The sequence below is a fragment of the Cornus florida genome, unplaced genomic scaffold, assembly GCF_030987335.1.
Source record: "Cornus florida cultivar Cherokee Brave unplaced genomic scaffold, ASM3098733v1 CherokeeBrave_3.0.0_Hap2_Chr08, whole genome shotgun sequence".
NCBI classification, from domain to species: Eukaryota; Viridiplantae; Streptophyta; class Magnoliopsida; order Cornales; family Cornaceae; genus Cornus; species Cornus florida.
The window spans coordinates 90591362-90604573 of record NW_026775578.1 but is presented as its reverse complement, the minus strand read 5'-3'; positions in this window follow the sequence as shown (position 1 = coordinate 90604573).

The window sequence follows — 13212 nt, the reverse complement described above, 5'->3', positions numbered from 1 at the left end:
ATTTAAAGATTCAACATATACTCATTCAAACACTCTTCGCGACTACTAGGTAACACGAATAATTTTAAATTCAAACTCTTGTTTTGTTTCAAAGATTCAATCTGTATGCATTAAAAACGTTTAATGACATAAAAAGTACTTTTATTGAGATATTTTCAATCAAAGATTTGTTCTTTATAAGTAACTTCAATAAGTTTAAATCAATACTCTTATTTTCTTTCAAAGATTCAACGTTTATGCATTAAAAAGGTCTGGTAACATAATAGGTACCTTTATTGAGGTATTTTCATTCATAGATTCTATTTTTACTCATTAAAACACTCTTTGGGACGTTAAAAGGAACTCGAATAAGTTTCATTTAAAACTCTCATTTTCTTTCAAAGATTCAATCTGTATACAGTAAAAAGGTTTAGGCATATAATAGGTTACTTTATTGAGGTATTTTCATTCAAAGATTTAATCTTTACTCATTAAAATACGCTTCGCGACTTCATAGATAATTCGAATAAGTTAATCTCAAAACTCTCATTTTCTTTCAAAGATTGAATCTTTTTACATTAAAAAGGTCTAGTGACATACAAGGTACCTTTACTGAGGTATTTTCATTCAAAGATTCGATCTATACTCTGTAAAACACTCTTCGGGACGTCAAAGGGAACTCGAATAAGTTTCACTCAAAACTCTCATTTTCTTTAAAAGATTCAATCTTTATACCTTAAAAAGGTTTAGTCACATAATAGGTTCCTTTGTTGTGATATTTTCATTCAACGATTTAATATTTAGTCATTACAGCACGATTCGCGACTTCATAGGTAACTCGAATAAGTTAATCTCTAAACTATCATTTTTTTTCAGAGATTCAATATTTTTACATTAAAAAGGCGTAGTGACATACTAAGTTCCTTTATTAAGGTATTTTCGTTCAAAGATTCAATCTTTACTCTGTAAAACACTCTACAGGACGTGAAAGGGAACTCGAATAAGTTTAACTCAAAAAACCTCATTTTCTTTCAATGATTCAATCTTTATACATTGAAAAGGTCTAGTGACATAAAAGGTACCTTTATTGAGGTACTTTCGTTTAAAGATTCAACATATACTCATTAAAACACTCTTCGCGATTACTAGGTAACACGAATAATTTTAAATTCAAACTCTTGTTTTGTTTCGAAGATTCAATCTATATGCATTAAAAAGGTTTAATGACATAAAAGGTACTTTTATTGAGATATTTTCAATCAAAGATTCGATCTTTACTCATTAAAACACTCTTTGCCACTTCATAAGTAAGTCGAATAAGTTTAAATCTGTACTCTTATTTTTCTTTCAAAGATTCAACGTTTATGCTTTAAAAAGGTCTAGTAACATAATAGGTACCTTTATTGAGGTATTTTCATTCATAGATTCTATTTTTACTCATTAAAACACTCTTCGGGACGTCAAAAGGAACTCGAATAAGTTTCATTCAAAACTCTCATTTTCTTTCAAAGATTGAATCTGTATACATTAAAAACGTTTAGTCATATAATAGGTTTCTTTATTGAGGTATTTTCATTCAAAGATTTATTCTTTAGCAATTAAAACACGCTTCGCGACTTCATAGATAACTCGAATAAGTTAATCTCAAAACTCTCATTTTCTTTCAAAGATTCAATCTTTTTACATTAAAAAGGTCTAGTGACATACTAGGTACCTTTACTGAGGTATTTTCATTCAAAGATTCAATCTATACTCTGTAAAACACTCTTCGGGACGTCAAAGGGAACTCGAATAAGTTTCACTCAAAACTCTCATTTTCTTTAAAAGATTCAACCTTTATACATTAAAAAGGTCTAGTCACATAATTGGTTCCTTTGTTGAGATATTTTCATTCAACGACTTAATATTTAGTCATTACAACACGATTCGCGACTTCATAGGTAACTCGAATAAGTTAATATCTTAACTATCATTTTATTTCAGAGATTCAATCTTTTTACACTAAAAAGGTCTAGTGACATACTAGGTACCTTTATTAAGGTATTTTCGTTCAAAGATTCAATCTTTACTCTATAAAACACTCTACGGGACGTCAAAGGGAACTCGAATAAGTTTAACTCAATAACCTCATTTTCTTTCAAAGATTCAATCTTTATACATTGAAAAGGTCTAGTGACATAAAAGGTACCTTTATTGGGGTAATTTCATTTAAAAATTCAACATATACTCATTAAAACACTCTTCGCGACTACTAGGTAACACGAATAATTTTAAAGTGAAACTCTTGTTTTGTTTCAAAGATTCAATCTATATGCATTAAAAAGGTTTAATGACATAAAAGGTACTTTTATAGAGATATTTTCAATCAAAGATTCGATCTTTACCCATTAAAACATTCTTCGCCACTTCATAAGTAACTCGAATAAGTTTAAATCAATACTCTTATTTTCTTTCGAAGATTCAATCTGTATACATTAAAAAGGTTTAGTCATATAATAGGTTCCTTTATTGTGGTATTTTCATTCAAAGATTTAATCCTTAGTAATTAAAACACACTTCGTGACTTCATAGATAACTCGAATAAGTTAATCTCAAAACTCTCATTTTCTTTCAAAGATTCAATCTTTTTACATTAAAAAGGTCTAGTGACATACAAGGTACCTTTACTGAGGTATTTTCATTCAAAGATTCAATCTATACTCTGTAAAACACTCTTCGGGACGTCAAAGGGAACTCAAATAAGTTTTACCCAAAACTCTCATTTTCTTTAAAAGATTCAATCATTATACATTAAAAAGGTCTAGTCACATAATAGGTTCTTTTCTTGAGATATTTTCATTCAACGATTTAATATTTAGTCATTACAACACGATTCGTGACTTCATAGGTAACTCGAATAAGTTAATCTCAAACTATAATTTTATTTCAAAGATTCAATATTTTTACATTAAAAAGGCCTAGTGACATACTAGGTACCTTTATTAAGGTATTTTCGTTCAAAGATTCAATCTTTATTCTGTAAAACACTCTACGGGACGTGAAAGGGAACTCGAATAAGTTTAACTCAAAAACCTAATTTTCTTTCAAAGATTCAATCTTTATACATTGAAAAGGTCTAGTGACATAAAAGGTACCTTTATTGAGGTACTTTCGTTTAAAGATTCAACATATACTCATTAAAACACTCTTCGCGATTACTAGGTAACACGAATAATTTTAAATTCAAACTCTTGTTTTATTTCAAAGATTCAATCTATACGCATTAAAAAGGTTTAATGACATAAAAGGTACTTTTATTGAGATATTTTCAATCAAAGATTCGATCTTTACTCATTAAAACACTCTTCGCCACTTCATAAGTAACTCGAATAAGTTTAAATCAGTACTCTTATTTTTCTTTCAAAGATTCAACGTTTATGCCATAAAAAGGTCTGGTAACATAATAGGTACCTTTATTGTGGTATTTTCTTTCATAGATTCTATTTTTACTCATTAAAATACTCTTCGGGACGTCAAAAGGAACTCGAATAAGTTTCATTCAAAACACTCATTTTCTTTCAAAGACTGAATCTGTATACATTAAAAACGTTTACTCATATAATAGGTTTCTTTATTGAGGTATTTTCATTCAAAGATTTAATCTTTTGTCATTAAAACACGCTTTGCGACTTCATAGACAACTCGAATAAGTTAATTTCAAAACTCTCATTTTCTTTCAAAGATTGAATCTTTTTACATTAAAAAGGTCTAGTGACATACTAGGTGCCTTTACTGAGGTATTTTCATTCAAAGATTCAATCTATACTCCGTAAAACACTCTTCGGGATGTCAAAGGGAACTCGAATAACTTTCACTCAAAACTCTCATTTTCTTCAAAAGATTCAACCTTTATACATTAAAAAGGTCTAGTCACATAATAGGTTCCTTTGTTGAGATATTTTCATTCAACGATTTAATATTTAGTCATTACAACACGATTCGCGACTTCATAGGTAACTCGAATAAGTTAATCTCTAAACTATCATTTTATTTCAGAGATTCAATCTTTTTACATTAAAAAGGTCTAGTGACATACTAGGTACCTTTATTAAGGTATTTTCGTTTAGAGATTCAATCTTTTTACATTAAAAAGGTCTAGAGATTCAATCTTTACTCTGTAAAACACTCTACGGGACGTCAAAGGGAACTCGATTAAGTTTAACTCAAAAACCTCATTTTCTTTCAAAGATTCAATCTTTACACGTTGAAAAGGTCTTGTGACATAAAAGGTACCTTTATTGAGGTACATTCATTTAAAGATTCAACATATGCTCATTAAAATACTCTTCGCGACTACTAGGTAACACGAATAATTTTAAATTAAAACTCTTGTTTTGTTTCAAAGATTCAATCTATATGCATTAAAAAGGTTTAATGACATAAAAGGTACTTTTACTGAGATATTTTCAATCAAAGATTTGTTCTTAACTCATTAAAACACTCTTCGCCACTTCATAAGTAACTCGAATAAGTTTAAATCAATACTTTTATTTTCTTTCAAAGATTCAACGTTTATGCATTAAAAAGGTCTGGAAACCTAATAGGTACCTTTATTGAGGTATTTTCATTCATAGATTCTATTTTTACTCATCAAAACACTCTTCGGGACGTCAAAAGGAACTCGAATAAGTTTCATTCAAAACTCTCATTTTCTTTCAAAGATTCAATCTGTATACATTAAAAAGGTTAAGTCATATAATAGGTTCCTTTATTGAGGTATTTTCATTCAAACATTTAATCTTTAGTAATTAAAACGCGCTTCGCGACTCCATCGATAACTCGAATAAGTTAATCTCAAAACTCTCATTTTCTTTCAAAGATTCAATCTTTTTACATTAAAAAGGTCTAGTGACATGCAAGGTACCTTTACTGAGGTATTTTCGTTCAAAATTCAATCTGTACTCTGTAAAACACTCTTCGGGACGTCAAAGGGTACTCAAATAAGTTTTACTCAAAACTTTCATTTTCTTTAAAAGATTCAATCTTTATACATTGAAAAGGTCTAGTCACATAATAGGTTCCTTTGTTGAGATATTTTAATTCAACGATTTAATATTTAGTCATTACAACACGATTCGCGACTTCATAGGTAACTCGAATAAGTTAATCTCTAAACTATCATTTTATTTCAGAGATTCAATCTTTTTACATTAAAAAGGTCTAGTGAGATACTAGGTACCTTTATTATGGTATTTTCGTTCAAAGATTCAATCTTTACTCGGTAAAACACTCTACGGGACGTCAAAGGGAACTTGAATAAGTTTAACTCAAAAATCTCATTTTCTTACAAAGATTTAATCTTTATACATTGAAAAGGTCTAGTGACATAAAAGGTACCTTTATTGAGATACTTTCATTTAAAGATTCAACATATACTCATTAAAACACTCCTCACGACTACTGGGTAACACGAATAATTTTAAATTCAAACTCTTGTTTTGTTTCAAAGATTCAATCTATATGCATTAAAAAGGTTTAATGACATAAAAGGTACTTTTATTGAGATATTTTCATTCAAAGATTCGATCTTTACTCATTAAAACACTCTTCGCCACTTCATAAGTAACTCGAATAAGTTTAAATCAATACTCTTATTTTCTTTCAAAGATTCAACGTTTATGCATTAAAAAGGTCTGGTAATGTACCATTATTGAAGTATTTTCATTAAAAGATTCAATTTTTACTCATTAAAACACTCTTCGGGACGTCAAAAGGAACTCGAATAAGTTTCATTCAAAACTCTCATTTTCTTTTAAATATTCAATCTGTATACATTAAAAAGGTTTAGTCATATAATAGGTTCCTTTATTGAGGTATTTTCATTCAAAGTTTTAATCTTTAGTCATTAAAACACGCTTCGCGACTTCATAGATAACTCGAATAAGTTAATCTCAAAACTCTCATTTTCTTTCAAAGATTCAATCTTTTTACATTAAAAAGGTCTAATGACATTCTAGGTACCTTTACAGAGGTATTTTCATTCAAAGATTCAATCTATACTCGGTAAAACACTCTTCGGGACGTCAAAAGGAACTCGAATAAGTTTCACTCAAAACTCTCATTTTCTTTAAAAATTCAATCTTTATACATTAAAAAGGTCTAGTCACATAATAAGTTCCTTTGTTGAGATATTTTCATTCAACGGTTTAATATTTAGTCATTACAACACGATTCGCGATTTCATAGGTAACTCGAATAAGTTAATCTCTAAACTATCATTTTATTTCAGAGATTCAATCTTTTTACATTAAAAAGGTTTAGTGACATACTAGGTACCTTTATTAAGGTATTTTCGTTCAAAGATTCAATCTTAACTCTGTAAAACACTCTACGGGACGTCAAAGCGAACTCGAATAAGTTTTATTCAAAACTCTCATTTTCTTTCAAAGATTCAATCTGTATACATTAAAAAGGTTAAGTCATACAATAGGTTCCTTTATTGAGGTATTTTCATTCAAAGATTTAATCTTTAGTAATTAAAACACGCTTCGCGACTTCATAGATAACTCGAATAAGTTAATCTCAAACTCTCATTTTCTTTCAAAGATTCAATCTTTTTACATTAAAATGGTCTAGTGACATACAAGGTACCTTTACTGAGGTATTTTCATTCAAAGATTCAATCTATACTCAGTAAAACACTCTTCGGGACGTCAAAGGGAACTCAAATAAGTTTTACTCAAAACTCTCATTTTCTTTAAAAGATTCAATCTTTATACATTAAAAAGGTCTACTCACAAAATAGGTTCCTTTGTTGAGATATTTTCTTTCAACGATTTAATATTTAGTCATTACAACACGATTCGCGACTTCATAGGTAACTCGAATAAGTTAATCTCTAAACTATCATTTTATTTCAGAGATTCAATCTTTTTACATTAAAAAGGTCTAGTGACATACTAGGTACCTTTACTGAGTGAAATAGGTACATTTATTAAGGTATTTTCGTCCAAAGATTCAATTTTTACTCATTAAAACACTCTTCGGGACGTCAAAAGGAACTCGAATAAGTTTCATTCAAAACTCTCATTTTCTTTCAAAGATTCAATCTGTCTACATTAAAAAGGTTTAGTCATATAATAGGTTCCTTTGTTGAGGTATTTTCATTCAAAGATTTAATCTTTAGTCATTAAAACAGCTTCGTGTCTTCATAGGTAACTCGAATAAGTTAATCTCAAAACTTTCATTTTCTTTCAAAGATTCAATCTTTTTACATTAAAAAGGACTAGTGACATACTAGGTACCTTTACTGAGGTATTTTCATTCAAAGATTCAATCTATACTCTGTAAAACACTCTTCGGGACGTCAAAGGGAACTCGAATAAGTTTCACTCAAAACTCTCATTTTCTTTAAAAGATTCAATCTTTATACATTAAAAAGGTCTAGTCACATAATAGGTTCCTTTGTTGAGATATTTTCATTAAACGATTTAATATTTAGTCATTACAACACAATTCACGGCTTCATAGGCAACTCGAATAAGTTAATCTCTAAACTATCATTTTATTTCAGAGATTCAATCGTTTTACATTAAAAAGGTCTAGTGACATACTAGGTACCTTTATTAAGGTATTTTCGTTCAAAGATTCAATCTGTACTCTGTAAAAAACTCTACGGGACGTCAAAGGGAACTCGAATAAGTTTAACTCAAAAACCTCATTTTCTTTCAAATATTCAATCTTTATACATTGAAAAGGTCTAGTGACATAAAAGGTACCATTATTGAGGTACTTTCATTTAAAGATTCAACATATACTTATTAAAACACTCTTCGCGACTACTAGGTAACACGAATAATTTTAAATTCAAACTCTTGTTTTGTTTCAAAGATTCAATCTATATGCATTAAAAATGTTTCATGACATAAAAGGTACTTTATTGAGATATTTTCAATCAATGATTTGTTCTTTACTCATTAAAACACTCTTCGCCACTTCATAAGTAACTCGAATAAGTTTAAATCAATACTCTTATTTTCTTTCAAAGATTCAACGTATATGCATTAAAAAGGTCTGGTAACATAAAAGGTACCTTTATTGAGGTATTTTCATTTATAGATTCTATTTTTACTCATTAAAACACTCTTCGGGACGTCAAAAGGAACTCGAATAAGTTTAATTCAAAACTCTCATTTTCTTTCAAAGATTGAATCTGTATACATTAAAAAGGTTTAGTCATATAATAGGTTTCTTTATTGAGGTATTTTCATTCAATGATTTAATCTTTAGTCATTAAAACACGCTTCGCGACTTCATAGATAACTCGAATAAGTTAATCTCAAAACTCTCATTTTCTTTCAAAGATTCAATCTTTTTACATTAAAAAGGTCTAGTGACACACTAAGTACCTTTACTGAGGTATTTTCATTCAAAGATTCAATCTATACTCTGTAAAACACTCTTCGGGACGTCAAAGGGAACTCGAATAAGTTTCACTCAAAACTCTCATTTTCTTTAAAAGATTCAACCTTTATACATTAAAAAGGTCTAGTCACATAATAGGTTCCTTTGTTGAGATATTTTCATTCAACGATTTAATATTTAGTCATTACAACACGATTCACGACTTCATAGGTAACTCGAATAAGTTAATCTGTAAACTATCATTTTATTTCAGAGATTCAATCTTTTTACATTAAAAAGGTCTAGTGACATACTAGGTTCCTTTATTATGGTATTTTCGTTCAAAGATTCAATCTTTACTCTGTAAAACACTCTATGGAACGTCAAAGGGAACTCGAATAAGTTTAACTCAAAAACCTCATTTTCTTTCAAAGATTCAATCTTTATACATTGAAAAGGTCTTGTGACATAAAAGGTACCTTTATTGAGGTACTTTAATTTAAAGATTCAACATATACTCATTGAAACACTGTTCGCGACTACTAGGTAACACGAATAATTTTAAATTCAAACTCTTGTTTTGTTTCAAAGATTCAATCTATATGCATTAAAAAGGTTTAATGACATAAAAGGTACTTTTATTGAGATATTTTCAATCAAAGATTCGATCTTTACTCATTAAAACACTCTTTGCCACTTCATAAGTAACTCAAATAAGTTTAAATCAATACTCTTATTTTCTTTCAAAGATTCAACGTATATGCATTAAAAAGGTCTGGTAACATAAAAGGTACCTTTATTGAGGTATTTTCATTTATAGATTCTATTTTTACTCATTAAAACACTCTTCGGGACGTCAAAAGGAACTCGAATAAGTTTCATTCAAAACTCTCATTTTCTTTCAAATATTCAATCTGTATACATTAAAAAGGTTTGGTCATATAATAGGTTCCTTTATTGTGGTATTTTTATTCAAAGATTTAATCTTTAGTCATTAAAACACGCTTCGCGACTTCATAGATAACTCGAATAAGTTAATCTCAAAACACTCATTTTCTTTCAAAGATTCAATCTTTTTCAATGTATAAAGATTGAATCTTTGAAAGAAAATTAGGTTTTTGAGTTAAACTTATTCGAGTTCCCTTTGACGTCCCGTAGAGTGTTTTACAGAGTAAAGATTGAATCTTTGAACGAAAATACCTTAATAAAGGTACCTAGTATATCACTAGACCTTTTTAATGTAAAAAGATTGAATCTCTGAAAAAAAAATGATAGTTTAGAGATTAACTTATTCGAGTTACCTATGAAGTCGCGGATCATGTTGTAATGACTAAATATTAAATCTTTGAATGAAGATATCTCAACAAAGGAACCTATTATGTGAGTAGACCTTTTTAATTTATAAAGATTGAATCTTTTAAAGAAAATGAGAGTTTTGAGGGAAACTCATTCGAGTTCCCTTTGACGTCGCGAAAAGTGTTTTACAGAGTATAGATTGAATCGTTGGATGAAAATACCTCAGTAAAGGTACCTAGTATGTCACTAGACATTTTTAATGTAAAAAGATTGAATATTTGAAAGAAAATGAGAGTTTTGAGATTAACTTATTCGAGTTACCTATGAAGTCGCGAAGCGTGTTTTAATGTCTAAAGATTAAATCTTTGAATGAAAATACCTCAATAAAGGAAGATATTATATGATTAAAACTTTTAAATGTATACAGATTGAATCTTTGAAAGAAAATGAGGTTTTGAATTAAACTTATTCGAGTTCCTTTTGACGTCCCGAAGAGTGTTTTAATGAGTAAAAATAAAATCTTTGAATGAAAATACCTCAATAAAGGTACCTATTATGTTACTAGACCTTTTTAATGTATAAACGTTGAATCTTTGAAAGAAAATAAGAGTATTGATTTAAACTTATTCGAGTTACTTATGAAGTGGCGAAGAGTGTTTTAATGAGTAAAGATCGAATCTTTGATTGAAATTATCTCAATAAAAGTAACTTTTATGTCATTAAACCTTTTTAATGCATATAGATTGAATCTTTGAAACAAAACAAGAGTTTTAATTTAAAATTATTCGCGTTACCTAGTAGTCGCGAAGAGTGTTTTAATGAGTATGTGTTGAATCTTTAAATTAAAGTACCTCAATAAAGGTAACTTTTATGTCCCTAGAACTTTTCAATGTATAAAGATTGAATATTTGAAAGAAAATGAGGTTTTTGAATTAAGCTTATTCGAGTTCCGTTTGACGTCCCGTAGAGAGTTTTACAGAGTAAAGATTGAATCTTTGAACGAAAATACCTTAATAAAGGTACCTAGTATGTCACTAGACCTTTTTAATGTAAAAAGATTGAACTTCTGAAAAAAAAAATGGTAGTTTAGAGATTAACTTATTCGAGTTACCTATGAAGTAGCGAATCGTGTTGTAATGACTAAATATTAAATTTTTGAATGAAAATACCTCAACAAAGGAACCTATTATGTGACTAGACCTTTTTAATGTATAAAGATTGAATCTTTTAAAGAAAATGAGAGTTTTGAGTGAAACTTGTTCGAGTTCCCTTTTACGTCCCGAAGAGTGTTTTACAGAGTATAGATTGAATCTTTGAATGAAAATACCTCAGTAGAGGTACCTAGTATGTCACTAGACCTTTTTAATGCAAAAAGATTGAATCTTTGAAAGAAAATGAGAATTTTGAGATTAACTTATTCGAGCTACCAATGAAGTCGCGAAGCGTGTTTTAAAGACTAAAGTTTAAATGTTTGAATGAAAATACTTCAATAAAGGAACCTATTATATGACTAAACCTTTTTAATCTATACAGATTTAATCTTTGAAAGAAAATGAGAGTTTTGAATGAAACCAATTCGAGTTCCTTTTGACGTCCCGGAGAGTGTTTTAATGAGTAAAAATAGAATCTTTGAATGAAAATATTTCAATAAAGGTACCTACTATGTTACTAGACCTTTTTAATGTATAAACGTTGAATCTTTGAAAGAAAATAAGAGTATTGATTTAAACTTATTCGAGTTACTTATGAAGTGGCGAAGAGTGTTTTAGTGAGTAAAGATCGAATCCTTGATTGAAAATATCTCAATAAAAGTACCTTTTATGTCATTAAACCATTTTAATGCATATAGATTGAATCTTTGAAACAAAATAAGAGTTTTAATTTAAAATTATTTGTGTTACCTAGTAGTCGCGAAGAGTGTTTTAATGAGTATATGTTGAATCTTTAAATTAAGGTACCTCAATAAAGGTACCTTTTATGTCACTAGACAATTTCAATGTATAAAGATTGAATCTTTGAAAGAAGAGGTTTTTGGGTTAAACTTATTCGAGTTCCCTTTGACGTTCCGTAGAGTGTTTTACAGAGTAAAGATTGAATCTTTGAACGAAAATACCTTAATAAAGGTACCTAGAATGTCACTAGACCTTTTTAATGTAAAAAGATTGAATCGCTGAATAAAAATGATAGTTTAGAGATTAACTTATTCGAGGTACCTATGAAGTCACGTATCGTGTTCTAATGACTAAATATTAAATCTTTGAATGAAAATATCTAAACAAAGGAACTTATTATGTGACTAGACCTTTTTAATTTATAAAGACTGAATCTTTTAAAGAAAATGAGAGCTTTGAGTGAAACTTGTTCGAGTTACCTTTGACGTCTCGAAAAGTGTTTTACAGAGTATAGATTGAATCTTTGAATGAAAATACCTCAGTAAAGGTACCTAGTATATCACTAGACCTTTTTACTGTAAAAAGATTGAATCTTTGAAAGAAAATGAGAGTTTCGAGATTAACTTATTCGAGTTACCTATGAAGTCGCGAAGTGTGTTTTAATAACTAAAGATTAAATCTTTGAACTAAAATACCTCAATAAAGGAAGATATTATATTTTTAAACCTTTTAAATGTATACAGATTGAATCATTGAAAGAAAATGAGGGTTTCGAATGAAACTTATTCGAGTTCCTTTTGACGTCCCGAAGAGTGTTTTAATGAGTAAAAATAGAATCTTTGAATGAAAATACCTCAATAAAGGTACTTATTTTGTTACTAGACCTTTTTAATGTATAAACGTTGAATCTTTGAAAGAAAATAAGAGTATTGATTTAAACTTATTCGAGTTACTTTTGAAGTGGCGAAGAGTGTTTTAATGAGTAAGGATCGAATCGTATAAACGTTGAATCTTTGAAAGAAAATAAGAGTATTGATTTAAACTTATTCGAGTTACTTATGAAGTGGCGAAGAGTGTTTTAATGAGTAAGGATCGAATCTTTGCCTGAAATTATCTCAATAAAAGTAACTTTTATGTCATTAAACCTTTTTAATGCATATAGATTGAATCTTTAATACAAAACAAGAGTTTTAATTTAAAATTATTCGCGTTACCTAGTAGTCGCGAAGAGTGTTTTAATGAGTATGTGTTGAATCTTTAAATTAAAGTACCTCAATACAGGTACCTTTTATGTCACTGGACCTTTTCAATGTATAAAGATTGAATCTTTGAAAGAAAATGAGGATTTTGAGTTAAGCTTATTCGAGTTCCGTTTGACGTCCCGTAGAGAGTTTTACAGAGTAAACATTGAATCTTTGAACGAAAATACCTTAATAAAGGTACCTAGTATGTCACTAGACCTTTTTAATGTAAAAAGATTGAAACTCAGAAAAAAAAATGATAGTTTAGGGATTAACTTGTTCGAGTTACCTATGAAGTAGCGAATCGTGTTGTAATGACTAAATATTGAATTTTTGAATGAAAATACCTCAACAAAGGAATCTATTATGTGACTAGACCTTTTTAATGTATAAAGATTGATTCTTTTAAAGAAAATGAGAGT